The 21,368-nt window shown below is 57.2% G+C and overlaps 1 protein-coding gene across 11 annotated transcripts in view; it reads left to right on the top strand.

Annotated features, from left to right (window-relative positions):
* Nucleotides 1–21,368, top strand: part of PITPNM2 (phosphatidylinositol transfer protein membrane associated 2) — a 134,060-nt gene that overhangs the window by 28,083 nt on the left and 84,609 nt on the right. For 9 of the 11 annotated variants that reach the window (XR_006776268.2, XR_006776267.2, XM_045778129.2 and 6 more), the window contains exon 2: nucleotides 2,198–2,301. The exons of 1 other annotated variant lie outside the window; for it this stretch is intronic. The gene's annotated coding sequence lies outside the window, so the exon portion shown is untranslated. Of the gene's footprint in view, nucleotides 1–1,829; nucleotides 1,853–2,197; nucleotides 2,302–21,368 lie in introns of those variants that run through there. One more of the 11 variants, XM_087857414.1, reaches the window with a different exon arrangement.

Here is a 21,368-nt window from a genome sequence, read left to right as displayed (position 1 = left end):
ATACCACCGTTTTGTCAACTATATCTCAGTAAAGCCGGGGAGGAAAACGTAAAGGGCGTGAATGTTTTCTTTTTGTTCCCTCATCGGCAGCAGATACGCTACCGCGTCTTACTCGGTTTCCGAACCCCCCACCCAGACCACAAACGACAGGTGTGCACGGAAGGGGCATGCAGCCGCTCCCAGCAGCGGCTCGTGTTTTATTGTGATTTCTCGTCTTCCCTAAGGCGTGGGCGGACGGGCTTTTCGCCTTTCGTGTGAGGGGTCACAGGAGGAAACCTGCCTCAGGGCAGTGCCTTCCGATTTCATTCCAGTGATGATTCGTGCCCCCCCCCCCCCCCGCCCAGGTCCCTAGAGGTTCCCCGAGGAGCCGACTCCCTCCTTAAGCAGATCCTGCATTCACTTTTCGGACTTTAAATGCTTTTTTGTCAGAAAAATGATTTCCCCACGGTGCACCTCTCTGTAAGGAGTGTGCGTTTTTCTCTCGCAGCCCCCGCAGATCTGATTCTGCCGGGTTGAGTCACAGTTGACCTTCTCACCCACCAGAGGCGTCACGGTGGAGTGGAGAGGGGCTGGCCTTCAGAATCCGGCTTGCCACTGACTGGTGTGTTACCATGGCAAACCCCCTACCCTCCCTGCGGGTGTCCTTACCTCTGAAATGGGGGAGACTTACACTGACCTCACTCTGGGTTTAGAGGTTTTGTGGTGGAAGCGAAGACACAGAACGGAGAAACCACACAGAGGCAGGGCGTGTGTGTGTGTGTGTGTGTGGAATCTGGCGGCACGTAGAGGAGAGAAGCTGGAGCCCCCCTCATCCCCCGCCCCTGCATGCCCAGCCGGGGGCCTGGGACCCCTGAGACATTTTGCACGTTGAGGGTCCAAGCGTGTATATGGGGGTGTACGTGCGGCCATGGACCGGAGGGGCAGGTGCACGGCCGAGACAGAGCCTCAACTCCTGCAGGCCCGGCCCGCAGAGGACTTTGCAGAATTGGCCGTGGCTCCTCCGGGAGTGTGGGCCTGCACTGCGGAGGGTGGGCGTGTGAAAAGCTGGTCTCCACTGCTCGCAGCCACACCTCCCACTGCTGTGCCATCCCCAGTTAGAGCCTCTCCCTCCTCGGAACTCTCACTGCCTGTGCCCTCGTTCGGCACTTTATCACTTCTGCTGTCCCGAGCCTCCGCGGAATGCCCCTCACTTTGCTTTTACCTCTGTCAAGACGGCCAGCCCCTGGCGGGCCTAGGCTGGTGTCCCTGGAGCCGCCGGTGCCTGGCCTCAGTCCTTGGTGCGGGTCTCTCCAGAGATGAGACTTGGTTCCTAAAGAACCATGACTTCTCCAGCCTCTGGGTGTGGCAACGTGGGGCGGGGGGGCCTGCCTTCCGGTCACGGTCAGGGGAAAGCCTCCCCGGCTGCTGCCCGCTACCTGGGCTCCGCATGGGGTCTGGCAAGTGCGTCAGACAAACGAGAATGTGTCGAGCTGCAGGTGTGGGCCCTGGTGGGAGCCCCGGGCTGGGTGGCGGCTTTAGTGGTGCCTGTGAATTTTCTGATGTCTCCGAGGCTGATTGCACCCGGGACTCCCCAGAAATCCATTTCTCCACCTTTTCCATCATGTTGTGAGTGTTCATCTCTGGCCTCCGGATATCTGGTGGAGGTGGGTCTCCAGTTACACACCGCCCAACTGCAGGGACTTGATGGGAAGGAGAGAGTTGTCTGCATCACCCCATGACGCTGCTCGTGACCCCGCCCCGGGCACCAGGATGCTCCCGGCTGGTGGCCAAGAGGTCTAGGCTGCTGTTTCCCCTTCTCTTCCATTTGCCTGCCCTCTGCAGCCTGGGGTCCTGCAATCCCAAAGGTTGATAGGTGAAAAATCTCAGGGTTGAGGCTGAGAGCTCTGAGCTGGGCTTCTGTGCCGAGAAAGCTGCTGTGTGCTGGGGTGTGGGTCCTGGTTCTCCTCCGAAGCAGAGGGAGCCCTGGGCAGTGTCGGGGGCATCAGCCTCTGGGACCGCATCCCGGACCGGGTCCCTTCGTCGAGTGCAGACTCCTTCCACCCACTGTCCCCTGTCCTCTCCCCTCAGCACAGCTAGATTTCCGGTCTCTGGCGTTGCTCAGGATGAGGCCGGGCCCTGTCGGTTCGCCAGCTGGGTTGCCCTGAGTGACCAGAGCGGCTGGTGTCTCACCTCCTCCCCCACCGGCTTCTCCCTGCAGGATGCTGACACGTGCGTCCTGGTCCCCAACACCCTTCCGTGTGCCTAGCAAGTCGTCCCTCCTGTGGCAGGACATCGAGGGAGCCTTCTCACACAGACCCACAGGTAAGGACCGTCCACTGACTTTGGAGTTTGGGGGTGCAGGGGCTCTCTTGCTGTTTCCTCTTCCTTAAACATCTGACTTTATCCGATTAATGGGGTAGATTGTATTAATCGATTCTGCTTCTTGCAAATATTGATTGCTCTTCACTAAGTAGGTAGGACTGATGTTCTGTCTGTGGTCCCTTTAGATTCCAGGTATGGTACAACCCATTTGGGGGCCCTTGTGACTCTCTCCTGTACAGTGTGCCCTGACAGACCTCTCTTCTCTTCTCTTCTCTTCTCTTCTCTTCTCTTCTCTTCTCTTCTCTTCTCTTCTCTTCTCTTCTCTTGGAGCCCCTGGCTCATCCTTGGGCTCCCCACTCCCAGTAAACAGGGCAGGACAGGAGTTTCAGGACTCCTAGGCCTTGGCAGTGGGCAGGGGCTGGGCACTGCCTCGCCGCATTTCCCACAAGCTGTAGTCAGTGACACGGACAAAACTGTGTGTGTGTTTTCATGTAAGCATTTCTCGGGTTGAGAAAATGAGCTGCGGTGGGGGGGCATGGCGTGTCTGAGGTCCTCCGTGGAGTCCCCCGCATGGTGGCCTCGGTGGGACTCCCAGTGCTTAGCTCTTTCTCTCCTACCCTGGGTCCCCCTGGGCTTCTTGTCCGTCTTGTCCCATTTCCTGTCCTCCAGTCTCTGGCACAGGACTCGCCCTGTCCCCTTCTTGTCATGCCAAGGCCTTTGGTGGGTGGAGCAGGTAAAGTGGTGTTGCCTTTTCTTGTTCTAAACTCCACTGAACCCCTCTCCCTGGATGCTAATCAGCCAGTCTGAACTTTGGGGACAAGGAGGATGGATGTTCCATCTGGAGAAACTCACCCAGCAGGGTGAAGAGGCTCAGAGGTAACACTAGTGTCCCTCCCTAAACACAGTGTGAACACACCGGCTCCTCTAAGGATCCCATTTTACACAAGGGAGCTGAGGCTCAGAGGTGGCACGCGTCTGGCCCAAGGTCACACAGCTAGTCAGGGGTGGGCTTGGGATTGGACCCCAAGTCTGACCCTGGAGCACATGGCATGATTTTCCAAATATGGCTGAGGCTTCTCCAAAGGATGGGGTCCAGGCCCCGCCCTTCCTTGCCTTCTGGCCGCAGGTGAGCCCCTTCCCACCTCTGGGCCTCCCATCCTTGCTGGGGAACAGGGCACGGCAGCCGAGGCCTCCGCCGAGCGCCCCCCTCACTCCTGTGTTTCCATGTTGGCACCGCGGGCTGTTTTCTCTGTAATTGCTCATTCTTTTCAGTTGCTGTAAAAAGGCCTCCAAGTGCTAAGAAGAGAGAGTGCTCTGTTGTATTTTTGTTTTGTTGTCTTGTTTTAATTCACTCTCTGAGAGTCTCAGAGTCTCAGCGGCTGGGGTGGGTGTGGGGGAGGGCTGGCTGGGGACCGCACCTGCCCCCGAGCCTCCCGGAGGGCAGGGCGCGTGAGGTCGCCCTGGCCGGGTGGCCCTGGTGAGCACTGCTCTGCCCTCAAGGCCTGAGCTCTGACAACAGCGTCTTCACTTCCTGTTTCCTTTTCCACCGGAAGGCAGTTCTGTTCCTTCTTAACAACTGCATTCCCCAGTTATGGGGTTTTAGAGATGGTGAGCTTGTGGCCATCTTATTTGGGGCCCCCACTTAACCCCAAGCGTGCTCAGGAGTTCCTCTGCTTTACTCATTTATACCGTGAACATTTGCTTTGTCCTTAGGATAGACCAGGTACTGTTTTTGGGTTCCAGGCACGCAGCTGGGAACAGGACAGGCGTCCCGCCCGTGTGACGTTACACCCTCGTGTTGCCAGGACACCCGCCCCATGGTCTCACCTCTGCTCGTGGCAGAGGGGAAGATCACGGTTGCCCCCTACCTGCCTCTGAGCTCCCCGTGGGAGTTTGTGGCCGTGACAGGCTTTGGGACCACTGGGCCCTGGCTGGCATGCTTTGGGAGAGAGGCAGCCCTTCCCCAGGGGTTGACAATGTGAAGTCTCCTCCTCATCTCCGCAGGGGGGCAAGGAAGGAAGGGGCTTAAGGAGCAGGGTCTATTTTTAGAGGCGCTCCTTGCTCTAACGGAACAGGAGCCCTTCCTTCCAGGAGGTGGGGACGGGGCGGGCGCAGGGCAGGGGGCAGCTGGAGTGGGCTCAGCTCAGCCTGGCTGTGTCCTGCATCTGCTTGGCTGGGACACAGGGCCGCCCACAGAGGGTCTGCCTGAAAGAGGGGGTCCCAGCCTGGGGAGAGCATCTGCCCTCTGGCATCCACCCAACGCGGGTGGAAGATGAAGACGTTTGCCACCCTGAGCCGGGGCTCAGGGCTTCTAGCATTTGACGTTCACCTCTGTGGGGAGGGTCTGCAGGCCCAGGCTCTGGGTCATCACTTCCTTCCTGACACCCCCAGCTCTTGTAGGGAGGGGCGCTTCCTGCCATTGTCTCTGGGAGGCCTCAGCAAGGTCACTATCTCCTTCTGAGGAGGAAGAGGGCTGATACCTCCAACAAGACCTCAGCCCACAGCAGCACTGACACACTTCCGTCCCCACCACGCTGGCCTCCCAGCCTCCCCTCGGCCCAGGATGGAGGCCCATGGCAGGGTGGGGGCTTCTCTCCTTCACCTGCAGAAGCTTAGCCCTGCCCTCAGGCACCCCAGACGCAGATGGGAGGGCCGGCAGCTGCTCCCGGGGGTTTAGGCCTGTGACGGTCAGCATATTCGGTGGCTGTAGCCGGAGTGGGAGGCCACGCCCGTGAGCAGGGAGAGGCAGGAGCTCGCAGTCGGGAGGCAGGACTCCCCAACACTGTGCTGCATCCTACAGCAAAGATGCTGCCGGCTCCCTGCATTCCTCCGCCGTCCCCCTCCTGTGTTTGGGAGAGAGCTGGGGGGGCGTCTGAGTCCTCCTCTGTCCCCCCCCCCACTTCCCTCAGCCATGTTTCTTTTTCTCATGCGGGGCCTTGACACAACGCGGGCGCTGTGCGGGACCTGGGCCGCGCGGGGAGGGGCTTCCACCCGAGCTTGTCAGCACCTCTCCGCCGCGTGCAGGGTGCCCTGCCGGATTCGATTCGGGCTCTCCGGCCTCTCTGTTCTCAGGAGGCGTCTCCAGGGCCTCTAGGTGCTCACTCCCTGGCTTTGCCTGTGACCTAGGAGGTGCACTTCCTGAGAGCATGCTTTATTTTCACCCAGGTGGCAGAAGGGCACGCCTCAGGCTGTGGTTCTGGTCCCGGCTCCCGGGCACCTGCTGAGGTTCGCACAGGTGCATCGTAGCTCTCAGAGAGCCAGGCTTGCGTGCACTCGGCTTACGCTCTCCGGGAGGCCGTGCAAGGCCAGTGGCTCTGTCTCCACTCCCGTTGTCCCAGCTGGGGCTTCTCTGGAGCTCTGCCCACAGGCCCTCGGCACTGGCAGCCCCCCTTCTGGCTGCCTCCTGCTCCCCCTCTCCCCATCTCGGCCTTCCCTCTGTTCTGAGGACGTGGCCACTGCCACAGTCTCCTGTACTTCCCCATGAGCGGCGTCCAGTGCACTCCCAGAGGCCATGTTTATAACCTGGCAAGGAGGCATCTGGAACCCTTTGCTTATGAACTGACCCTCAGACCTCCCGGGATCAGGTCCGGTCAGTGTTCTCTGGGTCATTTCCTTGCTTTCTTCCTCCACACACTTCCTGAGCTGCAGACCTGCCTAGAGCAATCACTTTGATTCCTGGAGACAGTGTCCAGAGCTTGGAATTCTCAGAAGGACTCCTGAGGTGATGCCATTCAAACCGGAGGTTGTGCGGCCCCAGGCTGTTCATTTTAGCAGCACGATCCAACCTGAGCAACATGTATCCATTCCATATGTTGTATTCAGTGTGTTCATTCAGTGTTTAGTGAGTGCCCACTCTTCTGGGAGCTGGGTATAAAGGAATGATACATTTAAAATCCTGGCCCTCCTGGGTTTATTGTCTAGTGTGGGTAGACATATAATAAACAAAGACCGTCAGATGGGGATTAATGCTAAATAAATAAATAAGGCGGCCTCTCAAATTAGGACAGTTAAGCAAAGGCCTGAAGGAGGCAAAGGAGAGAGCCAGGAGCTTATCTCAAGGAGGAACATCCAGGAGGAGACAGCCTGTGCAAAGGCCCTGCAGCAGGAGGTTGTCCAGGATGTTCTAGAAACTGGAGGGCAGGAGGGAGGGGACGGTAGCAGGAGAAGGGGCTGGAGAAGTAATGAAATCCCACATCCAGCAGGGCCATGCAAGGCTTGTTGAGACTTGGACTTTGACCCTGAGCAAGATGCAGTGATACTGAGAGTTTGAGCAGAGGAGGGCCAGGATCCCACTGAGCTTTAGAAGGGTGGTTTCTGGCTACTGTGCTGAGAATGGACTGGGTGGGGTGGAGGGAGGAAGCGGGGAGACCAACGGGGAGACCGTTGTCAGGGCCTGAGGTGGTGGACGCTGGGCCAGCGTGCGGGCGGGGGAGGTGGTGAGAAGGTGGGCTCCAGGCATGTGTTAAAGGTAGAGACTAAAGGGATCGCTGAGGAACCAGGCGATCCCTGTTCTGTGGGCTTGTACTTGAAGGACTTGGAGGGACTCAGGAGGTCAGCCTTTTCACTTAACCTACAGGGAAACTGAGCCCCAGTAAAGGAAGTTATGGCCAAAGTCACACGGCAAGCTGGTTAGCAGCAGAGCCAAGACTCGGGCTTCCGGCCCCACGTCCAGTGTGTTTGTAGCTGAACTGCTGAACGGCTCTGGGTGGGGGATGTGCAGGGATTTGAGGGCTCAGGGAAGAGCATGGCATCCTGGCAGACTCCACCGGCGGGCAGGAATTCGGGGCTGTGTAAGCAGACAATCCTGGGCGCACTGAGCCTTCCACCGTGCTCTCCGGGCTGGTGTTTCGACTTCTGTCGGGCAGGGGTCCTGATGGCCACCTCTGAGCTCTGGGGGGGATCAGCCAATGCTCCCATGCATTTTATTGAAGACTTTATTGAGCTTCTACTGTTGAGCCAGGCCAGAGCTAAGATGTGCTTGCTCTCGAGGAGCTCAAAGCTCAGGGGAGGCAGACAAGTGAACCCAGATGCCCTGTGACAGTGGGAGCTGTCCACGGGCAAGGGACCCAAGGCCAGGCACTGAGCAGCCTCTGCACCCTCCAAGCCAGACACTGTCCGCACACCACGGGGTCTGGTTAAGTCCCCGATCCATCTCTTATATCAAAGGGGGCCAGGAGGGTGGGCGGGGGCTGGGATCTCACTGCCCTACAGCTGTCACCTAGAACAGCTTACACTGTGAGGACCCAGCCGCACCCTGACCCTGATCGTACTCCCTGGGGGGCAACCTGGCACTTCATCGCTGGGACTTCTGTGCGCTGCTTTGTGAGTGGGGAATAGGCTGCTGACATTTTATTTTTAGTTTGCAAGCTTGCTGTAATGACCAGCTTTAAGTCACTTGTGGCCTTTGCGACACAAAACAAGGCCTGTCAAGTTCCCAGCTCTGCCTGGGACGATCTGGGTGTCGTCTTTTTTTTTTTTTTTTTTTTTAAGATTTTATTTATTTGTTTGACAGAGAGAGCACAAGCAGGGGGAGCAAGCAGACAGAGAGGGAGAAGCAGGCTCCCCGCTGAGCAGGGAATCCTATCCAGGGCTCGATCCTGGGATCCTGGGATCATGACCCGAGTCAAAGGCAGACGCTTAACCGGCTGAGCCACCCAGTCGTCCCTGGGTATCTTTAGACTGCTTAGCCCGAGGGTTGCCTGGGGAAGGCAAAGAGAGATTTTGCTTTGACTCTCTTTGGAGAAGCTGAATCTATTAAGGCCCAAGTGGGGAGATCCAGTTTGATTTTTCTTTCTGCCTTTTCACTTGACCTGTCCCCATCACAATGAATGTACCAGTGAGGAAGGACAACTTGGAAATTGCTTCCGCTGATTGATTTACGGCCGTCTCCAGAAACGGTTCTCACGCCCAGGGCTCTGGTCAGTGCCGTGGGACCACAGGTGACCGTGGGGCAGGGCTAACAAGAACGCAGTGCGTAGAGGTGGGAGATCCGGCCGGACGCTGAAGAGAGGCATCAGGCCCCGTGGGCTGGGTGTCCGGCTAGCTTCTGTCCTTTGGTTGGCATCTTCCTTGGAGGCCAGAGGAGGTGGGAGGATGGCAAGAAAACCCAGGCATATGCTCTTGAGTCCCTTCCTTCCCTACCGTGGGCTGCAGCCCGGCCCTCAGCCTGCCCACCCCGGGCTGCAGTCTGACATGGGATGCCAGGGGGTCTCCCCGCAGTCCTGTCGTGCTTCTCACGGTCAGACCCATTCTCTAGCACAAGTGGAGTTGGGTGCAGTTCCCACACATTGCTGGTGGGGTTTGGGATTCACACTTCCCCTCTGGGCTCCGTCTCCCTGACAAAAGGGGGTTTGTTGGCTTGTTCTCACCCAGCAGCTTTCTAGGAGGTGGGTTCCCAGATGGGAGGCGCGGTCTGAGGTTGGGCCATCATTTAACTAACACGTAGTAAGCACCTTCTGTATGCCTGAGCTGTGCCGTGTGCCAGAGTTAAACATAAATCCGAGGGGCTTGGAAGGAGAGCCATACCTCCCCTCTTCCCTCTAGCGAAGCTGAGCCTCCTCTGGGTCTCCTTCATGTTACAAATACTCTGGGGAAACACGGAGCACTCCCTGGTCCTTTACCATGAATAAGCTTATGAAAGTGGAATCAAGCAGGCGAGGATGAGACGAGATGGCATCTCAGCAGGAGGGACAGCTCTTACATCACGGGTTACCCCAGGGCCAGCCCGCCCCACGCTCCACTCCTGCCTCAAGGGGACATCTGAGGTCAGGGGCAGGTTTTCTTCAGTCACTAAAGCATCTTGCAGAGGTGGCCTAGATTTGAAAAGACTGACTAGAGGAAAGAGAGCAAAGGCGAAAACCAGCGTGGAGCACCTCAAGTGGCTCCTGGCACTTAGTAGGTGCTCAGGAAATGAACATCCCTTGCCTAACACAAGCATTGCCACGGATCCCAGGGCTTGGGGCTGCCTGGGGACGGTGGCTGTCCCCCTAGTTGGCCGAGCTCTCTGATCCACGTCTGTGTGGGGCTCGGGGCTTGCAAGCGAATGGTTCCTTCTGTCTCTGAGGCCAGGAAAGGCTTCTGGAACTGGGGACCCTGGAGCTGTGGAGGCAGAGTTTAAAAGGGGGTGTTTGAGGGTGCACCTGCCCCAGGTGAGGCGGCCCGAGTCCTCTCTCCTACCAGAGAATGGCCTGTGCTATGCCCGCCCCTAAGTCCCATGTCTGACACGGGAAGCTGGGAACAGGCCTGGCTTGGAGAAGTGGCAAGCTGGCGGAATGCCACCGGGTGGTGACCCTCCCACAGGCAGCTGGGACTCCCCATGCTCTGTCTCCCCGAGCGCCCCGGGCTTGTACGCCTCCGCTTTTGCCCAGAGTGGTGATTTTTTAGCAACTTGCCTGAGATATAATTTATATAGCATACAACTCACCCATTTAAAGTGTACAACTCAATGATATTTCATATCTTCCGAGACTTATGCAACCGTTAGAGAATTTTAGAACATTTTTGTCACTCCGAAGAGAAACCCGTACCCCTTCACTGTCACTCCCTCCCACGGCCCTGGCAGCCGCTGAAGTGCTTCCTGTCCCTGTGGATTCGCCTGTTCTGGACATTTCATGTCATGGGATCAGACACCATGTGACCTTTAGTGACGGGCTTCTCTCACGTGGTCTCAAGATTGCAGGGCTCGTGCGGGTTGGGGCAGGTGTCCATGTTTTCGCTGTGCTCTTGGCCGAGGAGTAGCCATTGTATGGATAGGCATGTGTTCTTTATCCACTCATCCGTCGATAGACATTCACATTTTGTCCCACCGCAATAGGTTTTTTTTGGCGATCATGAAAAATGCCGCTGTGAACGTTCAGGTATGGGTTTTTGTGTGGACTTCTGTTCCATTCCGCCTGAGTATGTACCTAGGAGTGGAATCGCTGGGTCCTATGGTAACTCTGTCTGTCTTCAACATTTTGAGGAACTGCCAGACTTTTCTCAAGTGGCTGTCCCATTTTACAGTGCCTATTTTTTTTTTAAAACAATGATGGACATAGAGAGTTGGGTAGTGTGGTGTTTAATGTGGACTCCAGAGCCAAAGGGCTGGGTTCAGATCCCAGCTGGGAGACGGAGCAGTTTCCTTCACCTTTTTGAGACTCAGTTTCCCCATCTATAAGATGGGGACAGTATTAGGGACTACTGCATGTTGCCATGGGAAGTAGACAAGTGACTTCTGTACAGTGCTCAGGAAGGGCTATGTCTGTGTTAGCTGTTATCATTATTTTTCCCTAGACTGTGGGTGCTGGACACACAGTAGGTGCTGGACACACAGTAGGTGCTATGTCGGGGATGTTTTAAAGGATACAGAATCTGCATTTCAGGGTACCCCCTTTTGTCTTCTGATCACCCCTGGGGAAAGCCCCCCCCCCCCCGCTAGGCTGTTAGTGTCTTGTACCCTGAAGAAATCTCTTTCTTTACCGGGAGGGGCTGGCATAGGGCAGGGTGGGCCCTGGAGCAGCTCCAGCTCCAAGAGGCATCAAGCCCAGGGACACAGGGAGCCCTTGGAGCCAGGACTCCAGATTCAGGAGCAGTTTGGTCAATTCAGAAGCTGCAGTGCTTGGGAGGCAAGACCCAACCCCATGATGGTGGCCCCTGTTCCTCTCTGCACCCTGGCTCCTGCTCTGCGATCGGCCATGAGGAAGGAGACCAGATCCCCACCAGGAGCCCCACAGAGAGCCAGTCCTGCACTTGGCAGCTCCTCGGAAGCTTCCCCAGGCGTCGCCAGCCCCCAGGCCCAGAGATGGGCCTGCTCCCTACCCTGGCTGGAGCCCTGGCAGAGCACTCCTCAGCCTGGCAGCACCAGCTGTTCTCTGAACAGGAGGAGAGCCGAGCACCTGCCCAGATAGCGAGGCTGAGTCAGAGAGCACCTGGGCCTGTCATTTGCCCTGATTGCTAAAGGGAGTCTTGGTAGGGGGTTCCATTCTTTAAAAATTTTTTGGGAGGCAAAAGGGAGCTAGGTCGTGCAATAGTCCAGCCAACACAGAGTTGAGACAAACCTCGGGTTTCAGGTCCGACTCTGTCATCAGCTGCGGTGTTGTCTTGAGCAAGGGTTTCAGCTTCCTGGAGGCTTCATGTCCTCATCTGTGGAAGGGACAGGGTGTGACATCCAGCGTGCCCGCTGACTACAGTTAAGTAGAGTCCTGTGTAGGGTGCCCCAAGAAGAGCACCTGACTCTCTGTGGTCGCTCCACAAAGGAGGATTCTCTCCCTTTTTGTGGGGAGGTTCTCCTGGGGAAACAGGGCCCTGGCTCCCCTGGGGAGGCCCAGAATGGGCCAGGGCTCCTGGGAAGGAGGGGAGGGTAGCCAGACGAAAGTCAGGACCAGGGACTAAAGATCCAGGCAGGGAGGAGGTGTCAGAGACCAGCCCAGAGTCCCTGTCAGGGGACACCCTGCTTAGGCCACAGATACAGCCAGTCAGTCTCCTCAATCCCACGTGCTCAAAGGTTGTGCTCCTGAGATCTGTGATAGGGCCCAGCATCCCTCCTAGCCTGACTCCGTCTCACTGCCCCTGACCCTGCACTCCTGTCCCTGGCACTTCCTTCCATTCCCCAGACATACCATGCCCTCTGAGTACTAAAGCTACTGGCTCATGCTGTTGCCTGTGCCCGTGCCCCTTCTCTCCTGATAAACTCCTGTGCATCCTTCAAAACCCAACCAAAATGCCCCCTCTCCTATGAAATCCTCCCCATCAGGCAGTCAGCTGGTGTCTTCTCTGTGCTCCAGCCGCGCTTGGCGCCCTTCCTCTATTAATATGCCAGGTGCTCCAATGAGTGCCTGTCCCCCATCCCAGAGGGCGAGTCCTTCCTCCAGGACACTGAAGTTGAGGAGCAGGAACAGCCCACCGGTTCCCCTAAGGTGCCTGCTTCTTCTTCCCCAATCAGCCAGGTTGTCGCTGAGTCGTCCTCCCTTCCAGGAGGGGGTAAGTGGCCGGGGAAGCGGGAGACTGTGCACACGCTTCCACTGTGAGCCGTGCTCCAGTGTCCGGGTGCAGGGGTGGGGATGACGGGAGGGCGTGTCCCTGCAACCTTGGTGTGTGGGTGACCTGCTTTTTGTGGGCATGTGTCCAGGAACCACAGAGCCCACGTGCCCGCTCCCTTTGAGTCTCTGTTCTGTCTCTGAGCTGATTAATGTGCTGACGTCCGTCAGGAGAGCGCATCACTTTTGGTCTCCCTGCAGCCCGGCGGCTGTGATGCGTTGTTTGGACTTGTCCGCTGCACCACGAGGGCCGTGGCCGGCCGGGAGCGAGGGATTATGTGGTTCCCATCTGGCTTCAGCTGCCTCGCCGGCCCATCCAGCTGTTCCCTGTTGCCCACTGCCAAGCGGCAGATGTGAGGGGTGGGGTCAGCCCTGGAGCTGGGGACCTGCCCATCGTCTTCACGTGAATGTCTTCAAGGCTATTTCTGGCCTCGCCATTATCCCAACGGCTTCGGGGGATAAATATAGCCGCGGATTGAAAAGCCCCAGTGGCAGGCAGGCAGTACATACTGGAGAGTGTGCGGACGGGGTGCTTGGCTATAAATAAGTCTGCTAGAACACCTCCCAGCCACGCCGCCACCAGCCGTGTGTGGAAAGACAGATTTCCTTGCCGACTCCCTCCCAAAGCCCACGTGTGCCTGGGGGCCCAGGCGGTAGAGGAGGGGGGGTGGGTGCAGGTCTGTCGGGATGTTGCACGGAAGGGCTGGCTGCTGGAAGTAGCTAGCTCCCCTGTACCAGTCCCTAGAGTAGCTTATAAAGGGGAATGGCCAGTGGCCCCAGTGGGAATCCCAGGGACAACCACACGGAGGGACGGTGTGCGGTGCTAAGAACCGGGGCCCAGTCCAGCGTCCTCAGCCCGCTCTGCCTCCCTCCCCGAGGCCTGGCTCCTGTTGCAGAGCGGGCCTGCAGACAAGGCCTGGGCCCAGGGGGTCCTGGTTTCTCGAGCCTCGTCCTGTCTTCCCTTCCGCTTCCTCCCTGCTTGGACCCATCCTCCTGACAAGCGCACAGCTTTGTTTATCTTCTGGTCCCCTGGTCCTGGCTGCTCAGCCAAGGGGGAGACCCTTGTCTAGGCTGGAGTTGCAGGGGGAGGGGTCCAGGTGCTCCCTGTCCCTTTCCCCTCCTCACCCCCGCCTTCCTGCCCGTTTCCCACGGCCTCCTCCTGCGCCGGGCCAGGTACCTGGGGCTGGCGTTGAGTGGGGAACAGGACGCGTGCCCAAGAGACACTTCCCATGGACAAGGATAGAAGTCGGGAAGCTGGCAAGAATCCTGTGAGCTCACCGTGAATAAAATATTGTTTCTGTGCCATCGCCAGGCCCGGGAAGCAGCTTTCTGTGAGCCCACTCGCTTCTGTGGCCTCGGCGAACAAAGGCCGAGAGTGGGAGCAGGCCAAGCTGGCACAGGGAGAAGTCACATGTAGTGACCCCCAGCGCGGCACCGCCACCCAGCCTGCTTGCTGTCTGCAGATGGGGAGTGGGCAGCTGTTGCGTGGAGGCTCTGCCAGTCCCACGGAGGAGGGGTCTGTGCCTCTGCCCCAGGGTTATTCTAGAGCGGGCGGCTTGTGTGCGGATCCGTCATGAACCCCAAGTGTGGGCTGGGAGCTGAGACGAATCGGGTCTGGCCCCCACTCTCAGGAGCTCATCGGCCACTGGAGGGGACAGTCTAGACGCACTGTGGTGCTCGTGATACCTGCCTGTGGGGAGGGGGCAGGGAGCCCAAGGAGGAAGGTCTCAGGGGCGCTGGCCCTTGAGTTGACCCTTTGTAACGCCCAGTTCACCCAGCAGCCGGAGCGTGCTTGGCGTAAACGGGGGGGCCTTCCCTGCAGAGGGAACAGCCTTTCCGAAGGCATGGAGGCAGGAGGAAGCACCGTGGGTCCCACCGTGAGTCTGGTTCGCGGGACATGCTGGGAGGCCAGGCTGAGCGGAGGGAAGGAGCTGTGTGCGTGGGGGGTCGTGTGCTGGCTGAGGACCGTGGATGTCCTCTGGAGAGCCGAGGGGGAGTGTGGAGCGGCTATCGTCCCAGGAATGTCACGCTCTGATGTAGGGATTAGAAAAGGCTTCATCTGGTTTCATGTGGATGACAGGTCGGAGGCGGGGGGGAGGAGGGGGCAGGCTGATGGCAACATCACGATGCCTCGCTTTGTCGAGTGCATACCTGAAAGACTTGTGTGTGTGTGTGTGTGTGTGTGTGTAACCGAGCCTGTAACACCAGGATGTGCGCGTGTGGGTGCACGCCTGAGGAAGTAGGGTTTCTCAAGATGGCAGTGCTGAGCTGCCATCAGCAGGTGCGGGCGCGATGCCACCAGCGGCTCCCCTTGTCACCAGAGGGGTGACTTTGTCCAGCAAGCTTGGCTGCTGCCAGTAGCCTGGGTCTGGAGCCAAGATAAGTGTCTCCCACAGGGGTCAGCCCCTGACCTGGGGGTTCTCTCTGACCCCGAACCGGCCGGCTGTAAAGAGAGGCTGGTGTGTGGCTCTCAGCATCCCCCTGCCCCTGACCGCTGCCTCTCCCTCCTCACCTAGTGCTGAGTGAGTCCCAGCACCCCAAAAAAGAAATGACTCTAAAAGTGTTGTTTGACAGAAAGATAAACATGTTTGCTTAAGCCAGCCGCAGGACCCAGAACTAATCTGGTCATGTAAATATTGTCATGTATTTACGATTCTGCGGGTGTACACTGATAGGAGAAAGGAGAGATTGCATGGCTCTGATCTTGCCTTTGGGGAGACAGTGTGATGTTTGCTGCCAAGTGCGTGAGTCAGAGACCCCATGCGGCTCTGGAGCCCTGGCGTCTGCGGGGACCAAGAAGGTCAGAGCCACGAGGCTCTTGAAGGCCACACCAGCCTGGCCTTTGTTCTTCCGACAGGGCATGGAAGGAAACTGTTTCTCTACTCAGCAACACTTTTTCTTTTTTTAAGATTTATTTATTTGAGAGAGAGAGAGAGAGAATGAGTGGGGGGAGGGGCAGAGGGAGAGAGAATCTCAAGCTGACTCCGAGCTGAACGCAGAGCCTGACGTGGGGCTCAATCCCATGACCCCGAGATCATGACCTGAGCCAAAACCAAGAGTCTGAGCCCCCCAGGCGCCCCTCAGCAACACTTCTGATGCCACACGCGTGGGTTTTCCACACCAAGCCGTTCTCCGGTTATCTGTGGCCACCAGCTCTGTGTCTGTTCGGTTCTGACGCTAGCTACCGGGAGCTGGCACAGACCCCACAGGGGAAGGGCTCAGTCCTGCGACTGCCTTCCCTTTCAGATGCCGATGGCGAGTGGCGGGTCCTGGGTTACCCAGCCTTCTGGCCGACACGGCTACAACGTTGGGGTTCCCACACAGCCCTCCCAGCCTCAGGTTGGATTAATTTGCTAGAATGGTTCGCAGAACTCAGGAAGCATTTGCTGATGTTTGTTGGTTTATTAAAAAGGGTGTGACAACGCTGATGAACAGCCAGACGCAGAGGCGTGCGAGGTGAGGTCCGGAAGGACCCCAAGTGCAGGAGCTTCTGTCCCGCGGATCTTGGAGAGTGCCACCCTCCCGGACGCATGCGTCAACCTGGAGGCTCTTTGAACCCTGTTGTTTAGGGTTTTTAGGCAGAAATGATTAAATTGTTGCCACTGTGGTTAGTTCAGCCTCCAGCCCCTTCTTCCCTCCTGGGGTTGGGGAGCTCAGCCCCTAGCTCATCAGCACAAAAGACACTCTCATCACTCAGGAAATCCCAAGAGTTTTAGGAGCCCTGTGCCTGGAAAAAGAAGCAAAGACCAGATATGTATTTTTTAGTATATCCCAAGATCATAGGGAAACTGATCCCCGAGGAGGTTGAGTGAGGGGACGTGTGTTCAGAGACACCCAAGGGACTCACAGCCAGAGCCTGGTCTTTCCCAGGGCCACACCTAGACCCACTGGGCCCCTTCTGGGGTCTGTCCTGGCACCTGTGGAAGGCACTTCTGGAAAGTGGAGGGCACCTGCTTGGCCCTCGGGGACACCCAAGGGTGTTCCTGTACCCTCTCTCTCCTGCCTTGTCCCCTGCCCTGCCGATGTCCGACCCTTGCTGGTGGACCTGGCTCAGCCTCGCTCCCTCATTGACCTGCTTCCCCTCGGGCCTCTTGAGCCCAGCAGGAAAGGAGGTCTGTGCCCAGCTTGCAGGGTCTGCAAAGCAGGTCGGTGCCAGGGGGAGGTCCTGAGCCTTAGAGGCAATGGATTTGGGTTCTGCCAGGTGCTGTCACCCTCTGAGCCTTGTCAGTCAGACTCTGCAAAATGGGAATCGTAAAACATCACCTCCCAGGGTCCAAGGGAGGATGAAATAAAACAATTTGAGGCAGGCCAGCTTACGCCCCGTTGTTGCCTTACCTGCCTGCCTGTTTCACTGCCCTTCGAAGGAGAGGCTGGCGATCCCTCTGCGCCGATGCAGAAGCGAGGCTCGGGGGGGCTCTTGGAGAGGCCTGACCAGCCCCTCTGTGCTCCCACGTGTCCCTTCAGCTCCATTCCCCTAGCTGGTCCCCTGAGCTGAGGTTGTCCCCTTGAAATGTATGGTCAGCCTGGGTTGGCGAGGCTGAAATAAAACAAGGACGTCTAAAATACCTGGCTGCGTAGAAAGCTTGTGACCCTATAATGTGGGCACAGGCGGCTGCCGGTGAAATCTGGCCTGTTTGACAGTTTCTGCTGTCCACTTGCACCTGACCCGGCCGTCACATCATCTGCACTGGCTCTGCTGTGGCCTCAGACCCCAGCCTGCAGTGGCCTCCCACTCGGGTCCCAGGCTTTGTCCTTGACATGACCGGGGGTGCTGATGGGGTCCGGCTCTGCCTCTGCCAACTCCAGGTTCCTCACCGTGGACCCTGGTCTTCTGGCCACTGCCCCCCAGCTCATGGGATTCTTAGATGCCCGGTGCTGGGGGGGGGGTGTGCAAGGTACGTGGTCCCAGCCCAGAAATAATACACAGTGTTGGCTCCTCTCGCCTCGAGTGTCATCACTGCTGTCCTGTTGCTGCTGTTGTTTTAGCAGAGGTAAGATCTTGAGGCACCGTCATCGGTAGTCAGACCCTATTCAGCCGCAAACCAACTGGAAGTTGATGCGTTGTGGCCTTTGTCCTCAGGGTTGGGGGCATTGAAGATGTGGAGTACAGGTTTCTGCCCAGGGCCACCACCTGTCCTCTGGGTTCTAGGGAGGGGGTTGGGAAGAGCCGTCTCTCCTTGTTTTCCCTCCCAGAACTGGCCCTAGTGGGACAAGACCCTGAGCTACGGTTGCCCCAGTGAGGGGGCTGCGGAGTGGTGGGCGGGGGGCAGGGCTCGGGGGCAGACGGAACCCCCCTTCAGAGCCTCCTCCAGCAGCCTGACTCAGTTGTTTACAAATAGTCTTATTTTAGGGGCACCTGGGGGCTCAGTCTGTTGAGCGTCTGACTCTTGATTTCAGCTCAGGTCATGATCTTGGGGTCCTGGGGTCGGGTTCCGTGTTCAGCAGGGAGTCTGCTTGAGATTCTCTCTCTCCCTCTCCCTTTGCTCCTCCTCCCACTCTCATTCTCTCTCTCAAATACATAAATAAATCTTTAAGAAAACCCCAACAGTCTTAGTTTTGCATAACAGCTTTATTGGGATTTAATTCACATCCCATGCAATTCTTCCATTTAAAGTGTACAATTCAGTGGTTTTTAGTACAGTTGACCCTTGGACAACAGAGGTTTGAACTGTCCACGTATATGTGGATTTTTTTCTATGATAAATATAGGATAAGACGGTAAATGCATTTTTCTCTTCCTTCTGATTTCTTAATTGTCTTTTCTTTGGCTTCCTTTATTGTAAGACTGCGGTATTTAATCCATAGAACATACCAAACGTGTGTTGATTATGTTATCGGTCAGGCTTCCGGTCAACAGTAGGCTGTTAGTAATTCAGTTTCTGGAGAGTTAAAAGTTATACACGGATTTTCGACCACTCGGTGGGGGCGGTCCCCCCAACCCCTGGGTTGTTCAAGGGTCAACTGTATATTCACAGGTGTCAGCAACCATGACCCCTGTGAGTTTTAGAACATTTTCATCACTCCTAGACGTCACTCCCCATTGCTCCCTAAACCCCAGCCCCCAGCAGTCACTGACCTGTATTCTGCCCCCGTGGGTCTGCCTGTTCTGGGTATTTTGTATAGAAGGACTCACACACCGTGTGGCATCATGTCAGCATCATGTCCCCAAGTTTATTCATGTTGTGGCACGTGTTAGAATGTCACTCCTTTTTACGGCTGAATAATACCCATTGCGTGGATGGACCACACTTCGTTTTTCCGTGTATCCATTGATGATGAGTGCATATTTATTTATTTAAGTTGGCTCCACGCCCAGCACGGAGCCCAGCACGGGGCTTGAACTCACGACCGAGAGATCAAGACCTGAGCTGAGATCAAGAGTCGGATGCTTGACCGGCTGAGCCACCCAGGCGCCCCGATGAGTGCATTCTAAAAAAGTGATGTTCCGTCCCCAGCACAGTTCTGGGCCGCTGAGGGGATCGGGGACACTTGAGTAGCGAGTGTGAACACACAAACCGTGGCTTCTGAGAGGGGCTTTGGAGGGTGGAGGGTGTTCTTTCTCTGAGCAGCTGCTGTGGAGGGAAAAGAAAGAATTGGGAGACCAGGACGGGGAGGGTCTGTTTCAGGTGTCCTGGAGATTTTTCTTTCCTCTTTCTGTGATACAAGGAGATTCTAAGCCTGTCGTTGAGGAAGGCGCCAAGCCTCAGGAGGCCTGGGTCCCAGGCGGGGACTCTGGAATGTGTATGTCCCGAGGCCCTGCTTTGAGGTGACATCTAGGGCCTCAAGGAGCCTTACAGGCAGATCCAGAAGGAGCCCAGATTAGAGGCAACCCAGCGATTAGGGGAGGGCCGTTAAGCATTCGTTTCATCCTGCTCTAATTGTGTCCTCTTTTCAAAGACCGTGAGGAGCAATCCTGTTGAAGCTTGTGGTGTGGCAGTGATTTCTGGAGAACAGAGTCTGACACTGAAAGGCACCACCTCTCAGCCCTCTGCAGGCCACACCTGAGCCGTGGCTGGTCCCCCAACACACTCATGCCCCCGGTTGCAACTGGGGGTCATGAGGAAGATGGTGTAGCAGGTGGGGCCCGCCTCACCCACCCCAAAGTGTGCATGCAGAACACCAGCTGGGGGATTTCTCCACTAAACCACTTCACTGCAGAGACCCCTCTGGTTCCAAAATTAAGCAAGAGGGCAAGAAGGCACGGAGAAACAGCTCCATACTGTCTCCCAGAGGTAGGCGCCCTGCTGGAGGCTTGTACACTTTATTTCATTTCACTCCCGCATCAGCCCTGCCAGACGGGTGGTGGATGGGGACCTATCTGCGCAGGGAGGTCTCAGAGCTCGGAGTGGATGGGGGCAGCTGCTACTCTCCAAGGCCGGAGTCCCCCGTACACCCGGGGCAGCCCGGGGAGGAGGCTGGCGGAGATGGGGTCTCCAGGGCGGTGTGGGGCAAGGCTTCTTGGGTTTGACAGCCAGGCTCCTGTCGGCTCTGGGTGATGGCCTGCCTGGGCATTGTAATGTCACTGTCTGAAAATACGTCAGCAGAGCTGACCCTTTGTGCTGGTTTCACAGTGGGGCTCGGACAGATGGTGACACAGGCTTCTGTCTCCCCCCTCCCCCAGCTCATCCCCACCCAGGCCTGTGCAGGGGAAGGGGAACCATCATCGAGAACCATCGTCCCTACATGGAAAAGTTAGATTTATGGACTTAATAACTTCCCCCCTGTCAGTGGTGGTGAGAACAAAATGGGCAGAGCTGATAATCCCCTGTCGGGTTTTATGGAGAGACAGAAGGCGGCTCTTGCACCGTGTTTTTCACCTGTGTCCTCCTGCCTCTGAGCACCTGCTCCCGGGGTCACACATCACTTGGGTGCTTCTGGAAGCCTGCCTCCTCATGAAGTGGCTGCAGCAGGCGATCCTGCCGTGAAGTCAGGCACCTCGGAGCAGGCGAGGCGGCCGGACCAAGTGCGGAAATGCTCCTTGCTGTTTCTGCAAGGCGCCCGGTGGCTGGTGGCCTGGCCCCGTCAACAAGGGGATGACCATGGGAGCGGCCCCGCCCTGTGCTGCTTCTCGAGAGCCACCTCCCCCTCCCGGGTGCACACAGCCACATCCTTACCAGCTTGGTGCCAACCTGTTCTCCCTGCTCCGAGGAAGCGGGGCAGGTGCGCCTGCAGGAAGGTCGAATCTCACATGAGTTTCATGACCTGTTAGAGCAATTGCTGGTACTGAGTGTATCAGCCCTGGGCCTGTGCTAGATGCTTCTCTCACATTATCTTATTTCATCTTTGCAACATTCTCATGAAGTCCACGCCGTTATTAACCTTATTTCATAGATGCGGAAACACTGGGAGATTAGGTCATGTGGCCAGGCATCACCGCCCTGGCTTTGGACTCCCTTTGGAGGCCACGCCACCCAGTGAGAGCAGGGGGCCTTTGGGGTCCCCGAAAAAGACAGAGGGCCTGGCAGAGCTTCAATGCCTACATCTGTGGAATGAAGAGGGACATACTGGCCTAGGTCTGTCATGAGGATAGAAGGAGGTGGGCTGGGACTAGGGTAGGAACTTCCGAGGTGGCCCCCACGCTCCCACCTCCTGCAGTTGTGGCCCCGTGCCGCTCCCCAACACGCTCATGTCCTGGAGGGGCTGACCTGCGCAGCCTGTGGATATTGGAGAAAGGACGGATGTGACGGCCAAGGCCTGTCCTGTCTCGCGGGTTCCTCGCTCTGGGAAGCCGGCCACCACGTCATGAGGACTGGCCAGCGGCTCCCTGGAGAGGTCTGGAGACGTGGTGAGGAACTGAACCCCTTGCCCACAGCCAGCACTAACTTCTGGATCCCGGGAACGAGTTCTCTTAGAAGTGGCCTGATGTCACTGCAGCCCTGTTCAGTGTCGTGGCTGTGACCTCACGGGAGACCTGGAGCCAGAGCCACCCTGCTGAGCCGCTCTTAGATTCTTGATGAACAGACACAGGATGACACTAGACACGTTTATTGTTCTAAACCGCGACGTTTGGGGGTAATTTGTTATGCAGCCATAGACAGCTGATACCGAGCGACA

Source organism: Ursus americanus, chromosome 30, assembly GCF_024610735.1.
Source record: "Ursus americanus isolate L20-20 chromosome 30, mUrsAme1.1.p, whole genome shotgun sequence".
Classification (NCBI taxonomy): Eukaryota; Metazoa; Chordata; class Mammalia; order Carnivora; family Ursidae; genus Ursus; species Ursus americanus.
The sequence above is the reverse complement of the archived record's forward strand: the minus strand, read 5'-3'. Positions and strand labels throughout refer to the sequence as shown.